Source organism: Nothobranchius furzeri, chromosome 3 (genome assembly GCF_043380555.1).
Source record: "Nothobranchius furzeri strain GRZ-AD chromosome 3, NfurGRZ-RIMD1, whole genome shotgun sequence".
Classification (NCBI taxonomy): Eukaryota; Metazoa; Chordata; class Actinopteri; order Cyprinodontiformes; family Nothobranchiidae; genus Nothobranchius; species Nothobranchius furzeri.
Window position 1 is genome coordinate 29,282,937 of NC_091743.1, and position 17,654 is coordinate 29,300,590.

Below are 17,654 nucleotides of genomic sequence, written 5' to 3' on the forward strand. Positions count from 1 at the left end.
GACCTTTGGGACATGGTTTTACCCCCTATAGGAATGTGAGATCATCATGAAACGTTCAGATCACTTACAACTCAATAGATTCTACCTTCTTGTAACGTTTCAGCCTGATTGGACCTTGTTTTCACACAAATGGACCCAGAATGATGTGAAATTGTGCTTCGTGCAACATTATTCTGGGTGCCATTTAAAAACCATAAGTGCTAATGACTCCATTCCTTTTTGTGGTTTTAGGGGCTGTTGATTGGAGTATACTAAAACAAACCTGATCTCTCTAGGACATTCAGAAGCCAAGTTATAAGCCCACAAATGTGTAACTGGACTACTTCTTTAGACAACAGATCCGGTGACCTTTGGGACATGGTTTGACCCCCTTAGGGAAGTGCTATCATCATGAAACGTTCAGATCACTTACAACTTAATATATTCTACCTTCCTGTAATGTTTCAGCCTGATTGGACCTTGTTTTCACACAAATGGACCCAGAATGATGTGAAATTGTGCTTCGTGCAACATAATTCTGGGTGCCATTTAAAAACCATAAGTGCTAATGACTCCATTCCTTTTTGTGGTTGTAGGGGCTGTTGATTGGAGTATACTAAAACAAACCTGATCTCTCTAGGACATTCAGAAGCCAAGTTATAAGCCCACAAATGTGTAACTGGACTACTTCTTTAGACACCAGATCCGGTGACCTTTGGGACATAGTTTGACCCCCTTAGGGAAGTGCTATCATCATGAAACGTTCAGATCACTTACAACTTAATAGATTCTACCTTCCTGTAATGTTTCAGCCTGATTGGACCTTCTTTTCACACAAATGGACCCAGAATGATGTGAAATTGTGCTTCGTGCAACATAATTCTGGGTGCCATTTACAAACCATAAGTGCTAATGACTCCATTCCTTTTGTGGTTGTAGGGGCTGTTGATTGGAGTACACTAAAACAAACCTGATCTCTCTAGGACATTCAGAAGCCAAGTTATAAGCCCACAAATGTGTAACTGGACTACTTCTTTAAATTGACACCAGATCCGGTGACCTTTGGGACATGGTTTGATCCCCTTAGGAAAGCGCTATCATCATGAAACATTCAGATCACTTACAACTAAATAGATTCTACCTTCCTGTAACGTTTCAGCCTGATTGGACCTTGTTTTCACACAAATGAACCCAGAATGATGTGAAATTGTGCTTCGTGCAACATAATTCTGGGTGCCATTTACAAACCATAAGTGCTAATGACTCCATTCCTTTTTGTGGTTGTAGGGGCTGTTGATTGGAGTACACTAAAACAAACCTGACCTCTCTAGGACATTCAGAAGCCAAGTTATAAGCCCACAAATGTGTAACTGGACTACTTCTTTAAAGTGACACCAGATCCGGTGACCTTTGGGACATGGTTTGACCCCCTTAGGAAGGTGCTATCATCATGAAACGTTCAGATCACTTACAACTCAATAGATTCTACCTTCCTGTAACGTTTCAGCCTGATTGGACCTTGTTTTCACACAAATGAACCCAGAATGATGTGAAATTGTGCTTCGTGCAACATAATTCTGGGTGCCATTTAAAAACCATAAGTGCTAATGACTCCATTCCTTTTTGTGGTTGTAGGGGCTGTTGATTGGAGTATACTAAAACAAACCTGATCTCTCTAGGACATTCAGAAGCCAAGTTATAAGCCCACAAATGTGTAACTGGACTACTTCTTTAGACACCAGATCCGGTGACCTTTGGGACATGGTTTGACCCCCTTAGGGAAGTGCTATCATCATGAAAAGTTCAGATCACTTACAACTTAATAGATTCTACCTTCCTGTAAAGTTTTAGCCTGATTGGACCTTGTTTTCACACAAATGGACCCAGAATGATGTGAAATTGTGCTTCGTGCAACATAATTCTGGGTGCCGTTTACAAACCATAAGTGCTAATGACTCCATTCCTTTTTGTGGTTGTAGGGGCTGTTGATTGGAGTACACTAAAACAAACCTGACCTCTCTAGGACATTCAGAAGCCAAGTTATAAGCCAACAAAGGTGTAACTGGACTACTTCTTTAAAGTGAAACCAGGCCCGGTGACCTTTGGGACATGGTTTGACCCCCTATAGGAATGTGAGATCATCATGAAACGTTCAGATCACTTACAACTCAATAGATTCTACCTTCTTGTAACGTTTCAGCCTGATTGGACCTTGTTTTCACACAAATGGACCCAGAATGATGTGAAATTGTGCTTCGTGCAACATAATTCTTTGTGCCATTTAAAAACCATAAGTGCTAATGACTCCATTCCTTTTTGTGGTTGTAGGGGCTGTTGATTGGAGTATACTAAAACAAACCTGATCTCTATAGGACATTCAGAAGCCAAGTTATAAGCCCACAAATGTGTAACTGGACTACTTCTTTAGACACCAGATCTGGTGACCTTTGGGACATGGTTTGACCCCCTTAGGGAAGTGCTATCATCATGAAACGTTCAGATCACTTACAACTTAATATATTCTACATTCCTGTAATGTTTCAGCCTGATTGGACCTTGTTTTCACACAAATGGACCCAGAATGATGTGAAATTGTGCTTCGTGCAACATAATTCTGGGTGCCATTTACAAACCATAAGTGCTAATGACTGCATTCCTTTTTGTGGTTGTAGGGGCTGTTGATTGGAGTACACTAAAACAAACTAACCTCTATAGGACATTCAGAAGCCAAGTTATAAGCCCACAAAGGTGTAACTGGACTACTTCTTTAAAGTGACACCAGGCCCGGTGACCTTTGGGACATGGTTTGACCCCCTATAGGAATGTGCGATCATCTTGAAACATTCAGATCACTTACAACTCAATAGATTCTACCTTCCTGTATTGTTTCAGCCTGATTGGACCTTGTTTTTACACAAATGAACCCAGAATGATGTGAAATTGTGCTTCGTGCAACATAATTCTCGGTGCCATTTAAAAACCATAAGTGCTAATGTCTCCATTCCTTTTTGTGGTTGTAGGGGCTGTTGATTGGAGTACACTAAAACAAACCTGATCGCTCTAGGACATTCAGAAGCCAAGGTTTAAGCCCACAATTGTGTAACTGGACTACTTCTTTAAATCGACACCAGATCCTGTGACCTTTGGGACATGGTTTGACCCCCTTAGGAAAGTGCTATCATCATGAAACGTTCAGATCACTTACAACGCAATAGATTCTACCTTCCTGTAACGTTTCAGCCTGATTGGACCTTGTTTTCACACAAATGAACCCAGAATGATGTGAAATTGTGCTTCGTGCAACATAATTCTGGGTGCCATTTAAAAACCATAAGTGCTAATGACTCCATTCCTTTTTGTGGTTGTAGGGGCTGTTGATTGGAGTATACTAAAACAAACCTGATCTCTCTAGGACCCAGAATTATGTTGCACGAAGCACAATTTCACATCATTCTGGGTCCATTTGTGTGAAAACAAGGTCCAATCAGGCTGAAACGTTACAAGAATGTAGAATCTATTGAGTTGTAAGTGATCTGAACGTTTCATGATGATCGCACATTCCTATAGGGGGTCAAACCATGTCCCAAAGGTCACCGGGCCTGGTGTCACTTTAAAGACGTAGTCCAGTTACAACTTTGTGGGCTTATAACTTGGCTTCTGAATGTCCTAGAGAGGTCAGGTTTGTTTTAGTGTACTCTATTCAACAGCCCCTACAACCACAAATAGGAATGGAGTCATTAGCACTTATGGTTTGTAAATGGCACCCAGAATTATGTTGCACAAAGCACAATTTCACATCATTCTGGGTCCATTTGTGTGAAAACAAGGTCCAATCAGACTGAAACGTTACAAGAAGGTAGAATCTATTGAGTTGTAAGTGATCTGAACGTTTCATGATGATCGCACATTCCTATAGGGGGTCAAACCATGTCCCAAAGGTCACCGGGCCTGGTGTCACTTTAAAGAAGTAGTCCAGTTACACATTTGTGGGCTTATAACTTGGCTTCTGAATGTCCTAGAGAGATCAGGTTTGTTTTAATGTACTCCAACCAACAGCCCCTAAAACCACAAAAAGGAATGGAGTCATTAGCACTTATGGTTTTTAAATGGCACCCAGAGTTATGTTGCACGAAGCACAATTTCACATCTTTCTGGGTCCATTTGTGTGAAAACAAGGTCCAATCAGGCTGAAACGTTACAAGAAGGTAGAATCTATTGAGTTGTAAGTGATCTGAACGTTTCATGATGATCGTACATTCCTATAGGGGGTCAAACCATGTCCCAAAGGTCACCAGGCCTGGTGTCACTTTAAAGAAGTAGTCCAGTTACACCTTTGTGGGCTTATAACTTGGCTTCTGAATGTCCTAGAGAGGTCAGGTTTGTTTTACAGTACTCCAATCCACAGCCCCCATTACCACTAAAAGGAATGGAGTCATTAGCACTTATGGTTTTTAAATGGCACCCAGAATTATGTTGCACGAAGCACAATTTCACATCATTCTGGGTTCATTTGTGTGAAAACAAGGTCCAATCAGGCTGAAACGTTGCAAGAAGGTAGAATCTATTGAGTTGTAAGTTATCTGAACGTTTCATGATGATCGCACATTCCTATAGGGGGTAAAACCATGTCCCAAAGGTCACCGGAACTGGTGTCACTTTAAAGAAGTAGTCCAGTTACACATTTGTGGGATTATAACTTGGCTTCTGAATGTCCTAGAGAGATCAGGTTTGTTTTAGTGTACTCCAATCAACAGCCCCTACAACCTCAAAAAGGATTGGAGTCATTAGCACTTATGGTTTTTAAATGGCACCCAGAATTATGTTGCACGAAGCACAATTTCACATCATTCTGGGTCCATTTGTGTGAAAACAAGGTCCAATCAAGCTGAAACGTTACAAGAAGGTAGAATCTATTGAGTTGTAAATGATCTGAACGTTTCATGATGATCGCACATTCCTATAGGGGGTCAAACCATGTCCCAAAGGTCACCGGGCCTGGTGTCACTTTAAAGAAGTAGTCCAGTTACACCTTTGTGGGCTTATAACTTGGCTTCTGAATGTCCTAGAGAGGTCAGATTTGTTTTAGAGTACTCCAATCCACAGCCCCCATTACCACTAAAAGGAATGGAGTCATTAGGACTTATGGTTTTTAAATGGCACCCAGAATTATGTTGAACGAAGCACAATTTCACATCATTCTGGGTCCATTTGTGTGAAAACAAGGTCCAATCAGGCTGAAACGTCACAGAAAAGTAGAATCTATTGAGTTGTAAATGATTCCTGTGTTTTATTATGATAGCACATTCCTATAGGGGGTCAAACCATGTCCCAAAGGTCACCGGGCCTGGTGTCACTTCAAAGAAGTAGTCCAGTTACACCTTTGTGGGCTTATAACATTTCTTCTGAATGTCCTAGAGAGGTCAGGTTTGTTTTAGTGTACTCCAATCAACAGCCCCTACAACCACAAAAAGGAATGGAGTCATTAGCACTTATGGTTTGTAAATGGCACCCAGAATTATGTTGCACGAAGCACAATTTCACATCATTCTGGGTCCATTTGTGTGAAAACAAGGTCCAATCAGGCTGAAACGTTACAGGAAGGTAGAATCTATTTAGTTGTAAGTGATCTGAACGTTTCATGATGATCGCACATTCCTATAGGGGGTCAAACCATGTCCCAAAGGTCACCGGGCCTGGTGTCACTTTAAAGAAGTAGTCCAGTTACACCTTTGTGGGCTTATAACTTGGCTTCTGAATGTCCTAGAGAGGTCAGGTTTGTTTTAGTGTACTCCAATCAACAGCCCCTACAACCACAAAAAGGAATGGAGTCATTAGCACTTATGGTTTGTAAATGGCACCCAGAATTATGTTGCACGAAGCACAATTTCACATCATTCTGGGTCCATTTGTGTGAAAACAAGGTCCAATCAGGCTGAAACGTTACAGGAAGGTAGAATCTATTTAGTTGTAAGTGATCTGAACGTTTCATGATGATAGCACTTTCCTAAGGGGGTCAAACCATGTCCCAAAGGTCACCGGATCTGGTGTCAATTTAAAGAAGTAGTCCAGTTACACATTTGTGGGCTTATAACTTGGCTTCTGAATGTCCTAGAGAGATCAGGTTTGTTTTAGTATACTCCAATCAAAAGCCCCTACAACCAAAAAAAGGAATGGAGTCATTAGCACTTATGGTTTTTAAATGGCACCCAGAATTATGTTGCACGAAGCACAATTTCACATCATTCTCGGTTCATTTGTGTGAAAACAAGGTCCAATCAGGCTGAAACGTTACAGAAAAGTAGAATCTATTGAGTTGTAATTGATCTGAACGTTTCATGATAATGGCACTTTCCTAAGGGGGTCAAACCATGTCCCAAAGGTCACCGGATCTCGTGTCAATTTAAAGAAGTAGTCCAGTTACACATTTGTGGGCTTATAACTTGGCTTCTGAATGTCCTAGAGAGATCAGGTTTGTTTCAGAGTACTCCAATCAACAGCCCCTAAAACCACTAAAAGGAATGGAGTCATTAGCACTCATGGTTTGTAAATGGCACCCAGAATTATGTTGCACGAAGCACAATTTCACATCATTCTGGGTCCATTTGTGTGAAAACAAGGTCCAATGAGGCTGAAACGTTACAAGAAGGTAGAATCTATTGAGTTGTAAGCTATCTGAACGTTTCATGATGATCGCACATTCCTATAGGGGGTCAAACCATGTCCCAAAGGTCACCGGGCCTGGTGTCACTTTAAAGAAGTAGTCCAGTTACACCTTTGTGGGCTTATAACTTGGCTTCTGAATGTCCTAGAGAGGTCAGGTTTGTTTTAGTGTACTCCAATCAACAGCCCCTACAACCACAAAAAGGAATGGAGTCATTAGCACTTATGGTTTGTAAATGGCACCCAGAATTACGTTGCACGAAGCACAATTTCACATCATTCTGGGTCCATTTGTGTGAAAACAAGGTCCAATCAGGCTGAACCGTTACAGGAAGGTAGAATCTATTGAGTTGTAAGTGATCTGAACATTTCATGATGATAGCACTTTCCTAAGGGGGTCAAACCATGCCCCAAAGGTCACCGGATCTGGTGTCACTTTAAAGAAGTATTCCAGTTACACATTTGTGGGCTTATAACTTGGCTTCTGAATGTCCTAGAGAGATCAGGTTTGTTTTAGTATACTCCAATCAAAAGCCCCTACAACCAAAAAAAGGCATGGAGTCATTAGCACTTATGGTTTTTAAATGGCACCCAGAATTATGTTGCACGAAGCACAATTTCACATCATTCTCGGTTCATTTGTGTGAAAACAAGGTCCAATCAGGCTGAAACGTTACAGAAAAGTAGAATCTATTGAGTTGTAATTGATCTGAATGTTTCATGATAATAGCACTTTCCTAAGGGGGTCAAACCATGTCCCAAAGGTCACCGGATCTGGTGTCAATTTAAAGAAGTAGTCCAGTTACACCTTTGTGGGCTTATAACTTGGCTTCTGAATGTCCTAGAGAGGTCAGGTTTGTTTTAGAGTACTCCAATTAACAGCCCCCTTACCCCATAAAGGAATGGAGTTATTAGCACTTATGGTTTTTAAATGGCACCCATAATTATGTTGCACGAAGCACAATTTCACATCATTCTGGGTTCATTTGTGTGAAAACAAGGTCCAATCAGGCTGAAACGTTACAAGAAGGTAGAATCTTTTGAGTTGTAAGTGATCTGAACATTTCATGATGATAGCACTTTCCTAAGGGGGTCAAACCATGCCCCAAAGGTCACCGGATCTGGTGTCACTTTAAAGAAGTAGTCCAGTTACACATTTGTGGGCTTATAACTTGGCTTCTGAATGTCCTAGAGAGATCAGGTTTGTTTTAGTATACTCCAATCACAAGCCCCTACAACCAAAAAAAGGCATGGAGTCATTAGCACTTATGGTTTTTAAATGGCACCCAGAATTATGTTGAACGAAGCACAATTTCACATCATTCTCGGTTCATTTGTGTGAAAACAAGGTCCAATCAGGCTGAAACGTTACAGAAAAGTAGAATCTATTGAGTTGTAATTGATCTGAACGTTTCATGACAATAGCACTTTCCTAAGGGGGTCAAACCATGTCCCAAAGGTCACCGGATCTGGTGTCAATTTAAAGAAGTAGTCCAGTTACACCTTTGTGGGCTTATAACTTGGCTTCTGAATGTCCTAGAGAGGTCAGGTTTGTTTTAGAGTACTCCAATTAACAGCCCCCTTACCCCAAAAAGGAGTGGAGTCATTAGCACTTATGGTTTTTAAATGGCACCCAGAATTATGTTTCACGAAGCACAATTTCACATCATTCTGGGTTCATTTGTGTGAAAACAAGGTCCAATCAGGCTGAAACGTTACAGGAAGGTAGAATCTATTGAGTTGTAAGTGATATGAATGTTTCATGATGATAGCACTTTCCTAAGGGGGTCAAACCATGTCCCAAAGGTTCATCGGATCTGGTGTCAATTTAAAGAAGTAGTCCAGTTACACCTTTGTGGGCTTATAACTTGGCTTCTGAATGTCCTAGAGAGGTCAGGTTTGTTTCAGAGTACTCCAATCAACAGCCCCTACAACCAATAAAAGGAATGGAGTCATTAGCACTTATGGTTTGTAAATGGCACCCAGAATTATGTTGCACGAAGCACAATTTCACATCATTCTGGGTCCATTTGTGTGAAAACAAGGTCCAATCAGGCTGAACGTTACAAGAAGGTAGAATCTATTGAGTTGTAAGTGATCTGAACGTTTCATGATGATCGCACATTCCTATAGGGGGTCAAACCATGTCCCAAAGGTCACCGGGCCTGGTGTCACTTTAAAGAAGTAGTCCAGTTACAACTTTGTGGGCTTATAACTTGGCTTCTGAATGTCCTAGAGAGGTCAGGTTTGTTTTAGTGTACTCCATTCAACAGCCCCTACAACCACAAATAGGAATGGAGTCATTAGCACTAATGGTTTGTAAATGGCACCCAGAATTATGTTGCACAAAGCACAATTTCACATCATTCTGGGTCCATTTGTGTGAAAGCAAGGTCAAATCAGGCTGAAACGTTACAAGAAGGTAGAATCTATTGAGTTGTAAGTGATCTGAACGTTTCATGATGATCGCACATTCCTATAGGGGGTCAAACCATGTCCCAAAGGTCACCGGGCCTGGTGTCACTTTAAAGAAGTAGTCCAGTTACACATTTGTGGGCTTATAACTTGGCTTCTGAATGTCCTAGAGAGATCAGGTTTTTTTTCGAGTACTCCAACCAACAGCCCCTACAACCACAAAAAGTAATGGAGTCATTAGCACTTATGGTTTTTAAATGGCACCCAGAGTTATGTTGCACGAAGCACAATTTCACATCTTTCTGTGTCCATTTGTGTGAAATCAAGGTCCAATCAGGCTGAAACGTTACAAGAAGGTAGAATCTATTGAGTTTTAAGTGATCTGAACGTTTCATGATGATCGCACATTCCTATAGGGGGTCAAACCATGTCCCAAAGGTCACCGGGCCTGGTGTCACTTTAAAGAAGTAGTCCAGTTACACCTTTGTGGGCTTATAACTTGGCTTCTGAATGTCCTAGAGAGGTCAGGTTTGTTTTAGAGTACTCCAATCCACAGCCCCCATTACCACTAAAAGGAATGGAGTCATTAGCACTTATGGTTTTTAAATGGCACCCAGAATTATTTTGCACGAAGCACAATTTCACATCATTCTGGGTTCATTTGTGTGAAAACAAGGTCCAATCAGGCTGAAACGTTACAGGAAGGTAGAATCTATTGAGTTGTAAGTGATCTGAACGTTTCATGATGATAGCATTTTCCTAAGGGGGTAAAACCATGTCCCAAAGGTCACCGGATCTGGTGTCAACTTAAAGAAGTAGTCCAGTTACACATTTGTGGGCTTATAACTTGGCTTCTGAATGTCCTAGAGAGATCAGGTTTTTTTTCGAGTACTCCAACCAACAGCCCCTACAACCACAAAAAGTAATGGAGTCATTAGCACTTATGGTTTTTAAATGGCACCCAGAGTTATGTTGCGCGAAGCACAATTTCACATCTTTCTGTGTCCATTTGTGTGAAATCAAGGTCCAATCAGGCTGAAACGTTACAAGAAGGTAGAATCTATTGAGTTGTAAGTGATCTGAACGTTTCATGATGATCGCACATTCCTATAGGGGGTCAAACCATGTCCCAAAGGTCACCGGGCCTGGTGTCACTTTAAAGAAGTAGTCCAGTTACACCTTTGTGGGCTTATAACTTGGCTTCTGAATGTCCTAGAGAGGTCAGGTTTGTTTTAGAGTACTCCAATCCACAGCCCCCATTACCACTAAAAGGAATGGAGTCATTAGCACTTATGGTTTTTTAATGGCACCCAGAATTATGTTGCACGAAGCACAATTTCACATCATTCTGGGTTCATTTGTGTGAAAACAAGGTCCAATCAGGCTGAAACGTTACAGGAAGGTAGAATCTATTGAGTTGTAAGTGATCTGAACGTTTCATGATGATAGCATTTTCCTAAGGGGGTAAAACCATGTCCCAAAGGTCACCGGATCTGGTGTCAACTTAAAGAAGTAGTCCAGTTACACATTTGTGGGCTTATAACTTGGCTTCTGAATGTCCTAGAGAGATCAGGTTTGTTTTAGTATACTCCAATCAACAGCCCCTACAACCACAAAAAGGAGTGGAGTCATTAGCACTTATGGTTTTTAAATGGCACCCAGAATTATGTTGCACGAAGCACAATTTCACATCATTCTGGGTTCATTTGTGTGAAAACAAGGTCCAATCAGGCTGAAACGTTACAGGAAGGTTGAATCTATTGAGTTGTAAGTGATCTGAACGTTTCCTAATGATAGCACATTCCTAAGGGGGTCAAACCATGTCCCAAAGGTCACCGGATCTGGTGTCAATTTAAAGAAGTAGTCCAGTTACACATTTGTGGGGTTATAACTTGGCTTCTGAATGTCCTAGAGAGATCAGGTTTGTTTTAATGTACTCCAACCAACAGCCCCTCCAACCACAAAAAGGAATGGAGTCATTAGCACTTATGGTTTTTAAATGGCACCCAGAATTATGTTGCACGAAGCACAATTTCACATCATTCTGGGTCCATTTGTGTGAAAACAAGGTCCAATCAGGCTGAAACGTTACAAGAAGGTAGAATCTATTGAGTTGTAAGTGATCTGAATGTTTCATGATGATCGCACATTCCTATAGGGGGTAAAACCATGTCCCAAAGGTCACCGGGCCTGGTGTCACTTTAAAGAAGTAGTCCAGTTACACCTTTGTGGGCTTATAACTTGGCTTCTGAATGTCCTAGAGAGGTCAGGTTTGTTTTAGAGTACTCCAATCCACAGCCCCCATTACCACTAAAAGGAATGGAGTCATTAGCACTTATGGTTTTTAAATGGCACCCAGAATTATGTTGCACGAAGCACAATTTCACATCATTCTGGGTTCATTTGTGTGAAAACAAGGTCCAATCAGGCTGAAACGTTACAGAAAAGTAGAATATATTGAGTTGTAATTGACCTGAACGTTTCATGATAATAGCACTTTCCTAAGGGGGTCAAACCATGTCCCAAAGGTCACCGGATCTGGTGTCAATTTAAAGAAGTAGTCCAGTTACACATTTGTGGGCTTATAACGTTTCTTCTGAATGTCCTAGAGTGGTCAGGTTTGTTTTAGTGTACTCCAATCAACAGGCACTACAACCACAAAAAGGAATGGAGTCATTAGCACTTATGGTTTGTAAATGGCACCCAGAACTATGTTGCACGAAGCACAATTTCACATCTTTCTGGGTCCATTTGTGTGAAAACAAGGTCCAATCAGGCTGAAACGTTACAGGAAGGTAGAATCTATTGAGTTGTAAGTGATCTGAACGTTTCATGATGATCGCACATTCCTATAGGGGGTCAAACCATGTCCCAAAGGTCACCGGGCCTGGTGTCACTTTAAAGAAGTAGTCCAGTTACACCTTTGTGGGCTTATAACTTGGCTTCTGAATGTCCTAGAGAGGTCAGGTTTGTTTTAGTGTACTCCAATCAACAGCCCCTACAAACACAAAAAGGAATGGAGTTATTAGCACTTATGGTTTGTAAATGGCACCCAGAATTATGTTGCACGAAGCACAATTTCACATCATTCTGGGTCCATTTGTGTGAAAACAAGGTCCAATCAGGCTGAAACGTTACAGAAAAGTAGAATCTATTGAGTTGTAATTGACCTGAACGTTTCATGATAATAGCACTTTCCTAAGGGGGTCAAACCATGTCCCAAAGGTCACCGGATCTGGTGTCAATTTAAAGAAGTAGTCCAGTTACACATTTGTGGGCTTATAACTTGGCTTCTGAATGTCCTAGAGAGATCAGGTTTGTTTCAGAGTACTCCAATCAACAGCCCCTACAACCACTAAAAGGAATGGAGTCATTAGCACTTATGGTTTGTAAATGGCACCCAGAATTATGTTGCACGAAGCACAATTTCACATCTTTCTGGGTCCATTTGTGTGAAAACAAGGTCCAATCAGGCTGAAACGTTACAAGAAGGTAGAATCTATTGAGTTGTAAGTGATATGAACGTATCATGATGATCGCACATTCCTATAGGGGGTCAAACCATGTCCGAAAGGTCACCGGGCCTGGTGTCACTTTAAAGAAGTAGTCCAGTTACAACTTTGTGGGCTTATAACTTGGCTTCTGAATGTCCTAGAGAGGTCAGGTTTGTTTTAGTGTACTCCAATCAACAGCCCCTACAACCACAAAAAGGAATGGAGTCATTAGCAGTTATGATTTGTAAATGGCACCCAGAATTATGCTGCACAAAGCACAATTTCACATCATTCTGGGTCCATTTGTGTGAAAACAAGGTCCAATGAGGCTGAAACGTTACAAGAAGGTAGAATCTATTGAGTTGTAAGCTATCTGAACGTTTCATGATGATCGCACATTCCTATAGGGGGTCAAACCATGTCCCAAAGGTCACCGGGCCTGGTGTCACTTTAAAGAAGTAGTCCAGTTACACCTTTGTGGGCTTATAACTTGGCTTCTGAATGTCCTAGAGAGGTCAGGTTTGTTTTAGTGTACTCCAATCAACAGCCCCTACAACCACAAAAAGGAATGGAGTCATTAGCCTTATGGTTTGTAAATGGCACCCAGAATTACGTTGCACGAAGCACAATTTCACATCATTCTGGGTCCATTTGTGTGAAAACAAGGTCCAATCAGGCTGAACCGTTACAGGAAGGTAGAATCTATTGAGTTGTAAGTGATCTGAACATTTCATGATGATAGCACTTTCCTAAGGGGGTCAAACCATGCCCCAAAGGTCACCGGATCTGGTGTCACTTTAAAGAAGTAGTCCAGTTACACATTTGTGGGCTTATAACTTGGCTTCTGAATGTCCTAGAGAGATCAGGTTTGTTTTAGTATACTCCAATCAAAAGCCCCTACAACCAAAAAAAGGCATGGAGTCATTAGCACTTATGGTTTTTAAATGGCACCCAGAATTATGTTGCACGAAGCACAATTTCACATCATTCTCCGTTCATTTGTGTGAAAACAAGGTCCAATCAGGCTGAAACGTTACAGAAAAGTAGAATCTATTGAGTTGTAATTGATCTGAATGTTTCATGATAATAGCACTTTCCTAAGTGGGTCAAACCATGTCCCAAAGGTCACCGGATCTGGTGTCAATTTAAAGAAGTAGTCCAGTTACACCTTTGTGGGCTTATAACTTGGCTTCTGAATGTCCTAGAGAGGTCAGGTTTGTTTTAGAGTACTCCAATTAACAGCCCCCTTACCCCATAAAGGAATGGAGTTATTAGCACTTATGGTTTTTAAATGGCACCCTGAATTATGTTGCACGAAGCACAATTTCACATCATTCTGGGTTCATTTGTGTGAAAACAAGGTCCAATCAGGCTGAAACGTTACAAGAAGGTAGAATCTATTGAGTTGTAAGTGATCTGAACATTTCATGATGATAGCACTTTCCTAAGGGGGTCAAACCATGCCCCAAAGGTCACCGGATCTGGTGTCACTTTAAAGAAGTAGTCCAGTTACACATTTGTGGGCTTATAACTTGGCTTCTGAATGTCCTAGAGAGATCAGGTTTGTTTTAGTATACTCCAATCACAAGCCCCTACAACCAAAAAAAGGCATGGAGTCATTAGCACTTATGGTTTTTAAATGGCACCCAGAATTATGTTGCACGAAGCACAATTTCACATCATTCTCGGTTCATTTGTGTGAAAACAAGGTCCAATCAGGCTGAAACGTTACAGAAAAGTAGAATCTATTGAGTTGTAATTGATCTGAACGTTTCATGACAATAGCACTTTCCTAAGGGGGTCAAACCATGTCCCAAAGGTCACCGGATCTGGTGTCAATTTAAAGAAGTAGTCCAGTTACACCTTTGTGGGCTTATAACTTGGCTTCTGAATGTCCTAGAGAGGTCAGGTTTGTTTTAGAGTACTCCAATTAACAGCCCCCTTACCCCAAAAAGGAGTGGAGTCATTAGCACTTATGGTTTTTAAATGGCACCCAGAATTATGTTGCACGAAGCACAATTTCACATCATTCTGGGTTCATTTGTGTGAAAACAAGGTCCAATCAGGCTGAAACGTTACAGGAAGGTAGAATCTATTGAGTTGTAAGTGATCTGAATGTTTCATGATGATAGCACTTTCCTAAGGGGGTCAAACCATGTCCCAAAGGTTCATCGGCTCTGGTGTCAATTTAAAGAAGTAGTCCAGTTACACCTTTGTGGGCTTATAACTTGGCTTCTGAATGTCCTAGAGAGGTCAGGTTTGTTTCAGAGTACTCCAATCAACAGCCCCTACAACCAATAAAAGGAATGGAGTCATTAGCACTTATGGTTTGTAAATGGCACCCAGAATTATGTTGCACGAAGCACAATTTCACATCATTCTGGGTCCATTTGTGTGAAAACAAGGTCCAATCAGGCTGAACGTTACAAGAAGGTAGAATCTATTGAGTTGTAAGTGATCTGAACGTTTCATGATGATCGCACATTCCTATAGGGGGTCAAACCATGTCCCAAAGGTCACCGGGCCTGGTGTCACTTTAAAGAAGTAGTCCAGTTACAACTTTGTGGGCTTATAACTTGGCTTCTGAATGTCCTAGAGAGGTCAGGTTTGTTTTAGTGTACTCCATTCAACAGCCCCTACAACCACAAATAGGAATGGAGTCATTAGCACTAATGGTTTGTAAATGGCACCCAGAATTATGTTGCACAAAGCACAATTTCACATCATTCTGGGTCCATTTGTGTGAAAGCAAGGTCCAATCAGGCTGAAACGTTACAAGAAGGTAGAATCTATTGAGTTGTAAGTGATCTGAACGTTTCATGATGATCGCACATTCCTATAGGGGGTCAAACCATGTCCCAAAGGTCACCGGGCCTGGTGTCACTTTAAAGAAGTAGTCCAGTTACACATTTGTGGGCTTATAACTTGGCTTCTGAATGTCCTAGAGAGATCAGGTTTTTTTTCGAGTACTCCAACCAACAGCCCCTACAACCACAAAAAGTAATGGAGTCATTAGCACTTATGGTTTTTAAATGGCACCCAGAGTTATGTTGCACGAAGCACAATTTCACATCTTTCTGTGCCCATTTGTGTGAAATCAAGGTCCAATCAGGCTGAAACGTTACAAGAAGGTAGAATCTATTGAGTTGTAAGTGATCTGAACGTTTCATGATGATCGCACATTCCTATAGGGGGTCAAACCATGTCCCAAAGGTCACCGGGCCTGGTGTCACTTTAAAGAAGTAGTCCAGTTACACCTTTGTGGGCTTATAACTTGGCTTCTGAATGTCCTAGAGAGGTCAGGTTTGTTTTAGAGTACTCCAATCCACAGCCCCCATTACCACTAAAAGGAATGGAGTCATTAGCACTTATGGTTTTTAAATGGCACCCAGAATTATTTTGCACGAAGCACAATTTCACATCATTCTGGGTTCATTTGTGTGAAAGCAAGGTCCAATCAGGCTGAAACGTTACAGGAAGGTAGAATCTATTGAGTTGTAAGTGATCTGAACGTTTCATGATGATAGCATTTTCCTAAGGGGGTAAAACCATGTCCCAAAGGTCACCAGATCTGGTGTCAACTTAAAGAAGTAGTCCAGTTACACATTTGTGGGCTTATAACTTGGCTTCTGAATGTCCTAGAGAGATCAGGTTTGTTTTAGTATACTCCAATCAACAGCCCCTACAACCACAAAAAGGATTGGAGTCATTAGCACTTATGGTTTTTAAATGGCACCCAGAATTATGTTGCACGAAGCACAATTTCACATCATTCTGGGTTCATTTGTGTGAAAACAAGGTCCAATCAGGCTGAAACGTTACAGGAAGGTAGAATCTATTGAGTTGTAAGTGATCTGAACGTTTCCTAATGATAGCACATTCCTAAGGGGGTCAAACCATGTCCCAAAGGTCACCGGATCTGGTGTCAATTTAAAGAAGTAGTCCAGTTACACCTTTGTGGGGTTATAACTTGGCTTCTGAATGTCCTAGAGAGATCAGGTTTGTTTTAATGTACTCCAACCAACAGCCCCTCCAACCACAAAAAGGAATGGAGTCATTAGCACTTATGGTTTTTAAATGGCACCCAGAATTATGTTGCACGAAGCACAATTTCACATCATTCTGGGTCCATTTGTGTGAAAACAAGGTCCAATCAGGCTGAAACGTTACAAGAAGGTAGAATCTATTGAGTTGTAAGTGATCTGAATGTTTCATGATGATCGCACATTCCTATGGGGGGTAAAACCATGTCCCAAAGGTCACCGGGCCTGGTGTCACTTTAAAGAAGTAGTCCAGTTACACCTTTGTGGGCTTATAACTTGGCTTCTGAATGTCCTAGAGAGGTCAGGTTTGTTTTAGAGTACTCCAATCCACAGCCCCCATTACCACTAAAAGGAATGGAGTCATTAGCACTTATGGTTTTTAAATGGCACCCAGAATTATGTTGTACGAAGCACAATTTCACATCATTCTGGGTTCATTTGTGTGAAAACAAGGTCCAATCAGGCTGAAACGTTACAGAAAAGTAGAATCTATTGAGTTGTAATAGACCTGAACGTTTCATGATAATAGCACTTTCCTAAGGGGGTCAAACCATGTCCCAAAGGTCACCGGATCTGGTGTCAATTTAAAGAAGTAGTCCAGTTACACATTTGTGGGCTTATAACGTTTCTTCTGAATGTCCTAGAGTGGTCAGGTTTGTTTTAGTGTACTCCAATCAACAGGCACTACAACCACAAAAAGGAATGGAGTCATTAGCACTTATGGTTTGTAAATGGCACCCAGAATTATGTTGCACGAAGCACAATTTCACATCTTTCTGGGTCCATTTGTGTGAAAACAAGGTCCAATCAGGCTGAAACGTTACAGGAAGGTAGAATCTATTGAGTTGTAAGTGATCTGAACGTTTCATGATGATCGCACATTCCTATAGGGGGTCAAACCATGTCCCAAAGGTCACCGGGCCTGGTGTCACTTTAAAGAAGTAGTCCAGTTACACCTTTGTGGGCTTATAACTTGGCTTCTGAATGTCCTAGAGAGGTCAGGTTTGTTTTAGTGTACTCCAATCAACAGCCCCTACAAACACAAAAAGGAATGGAGTTATTA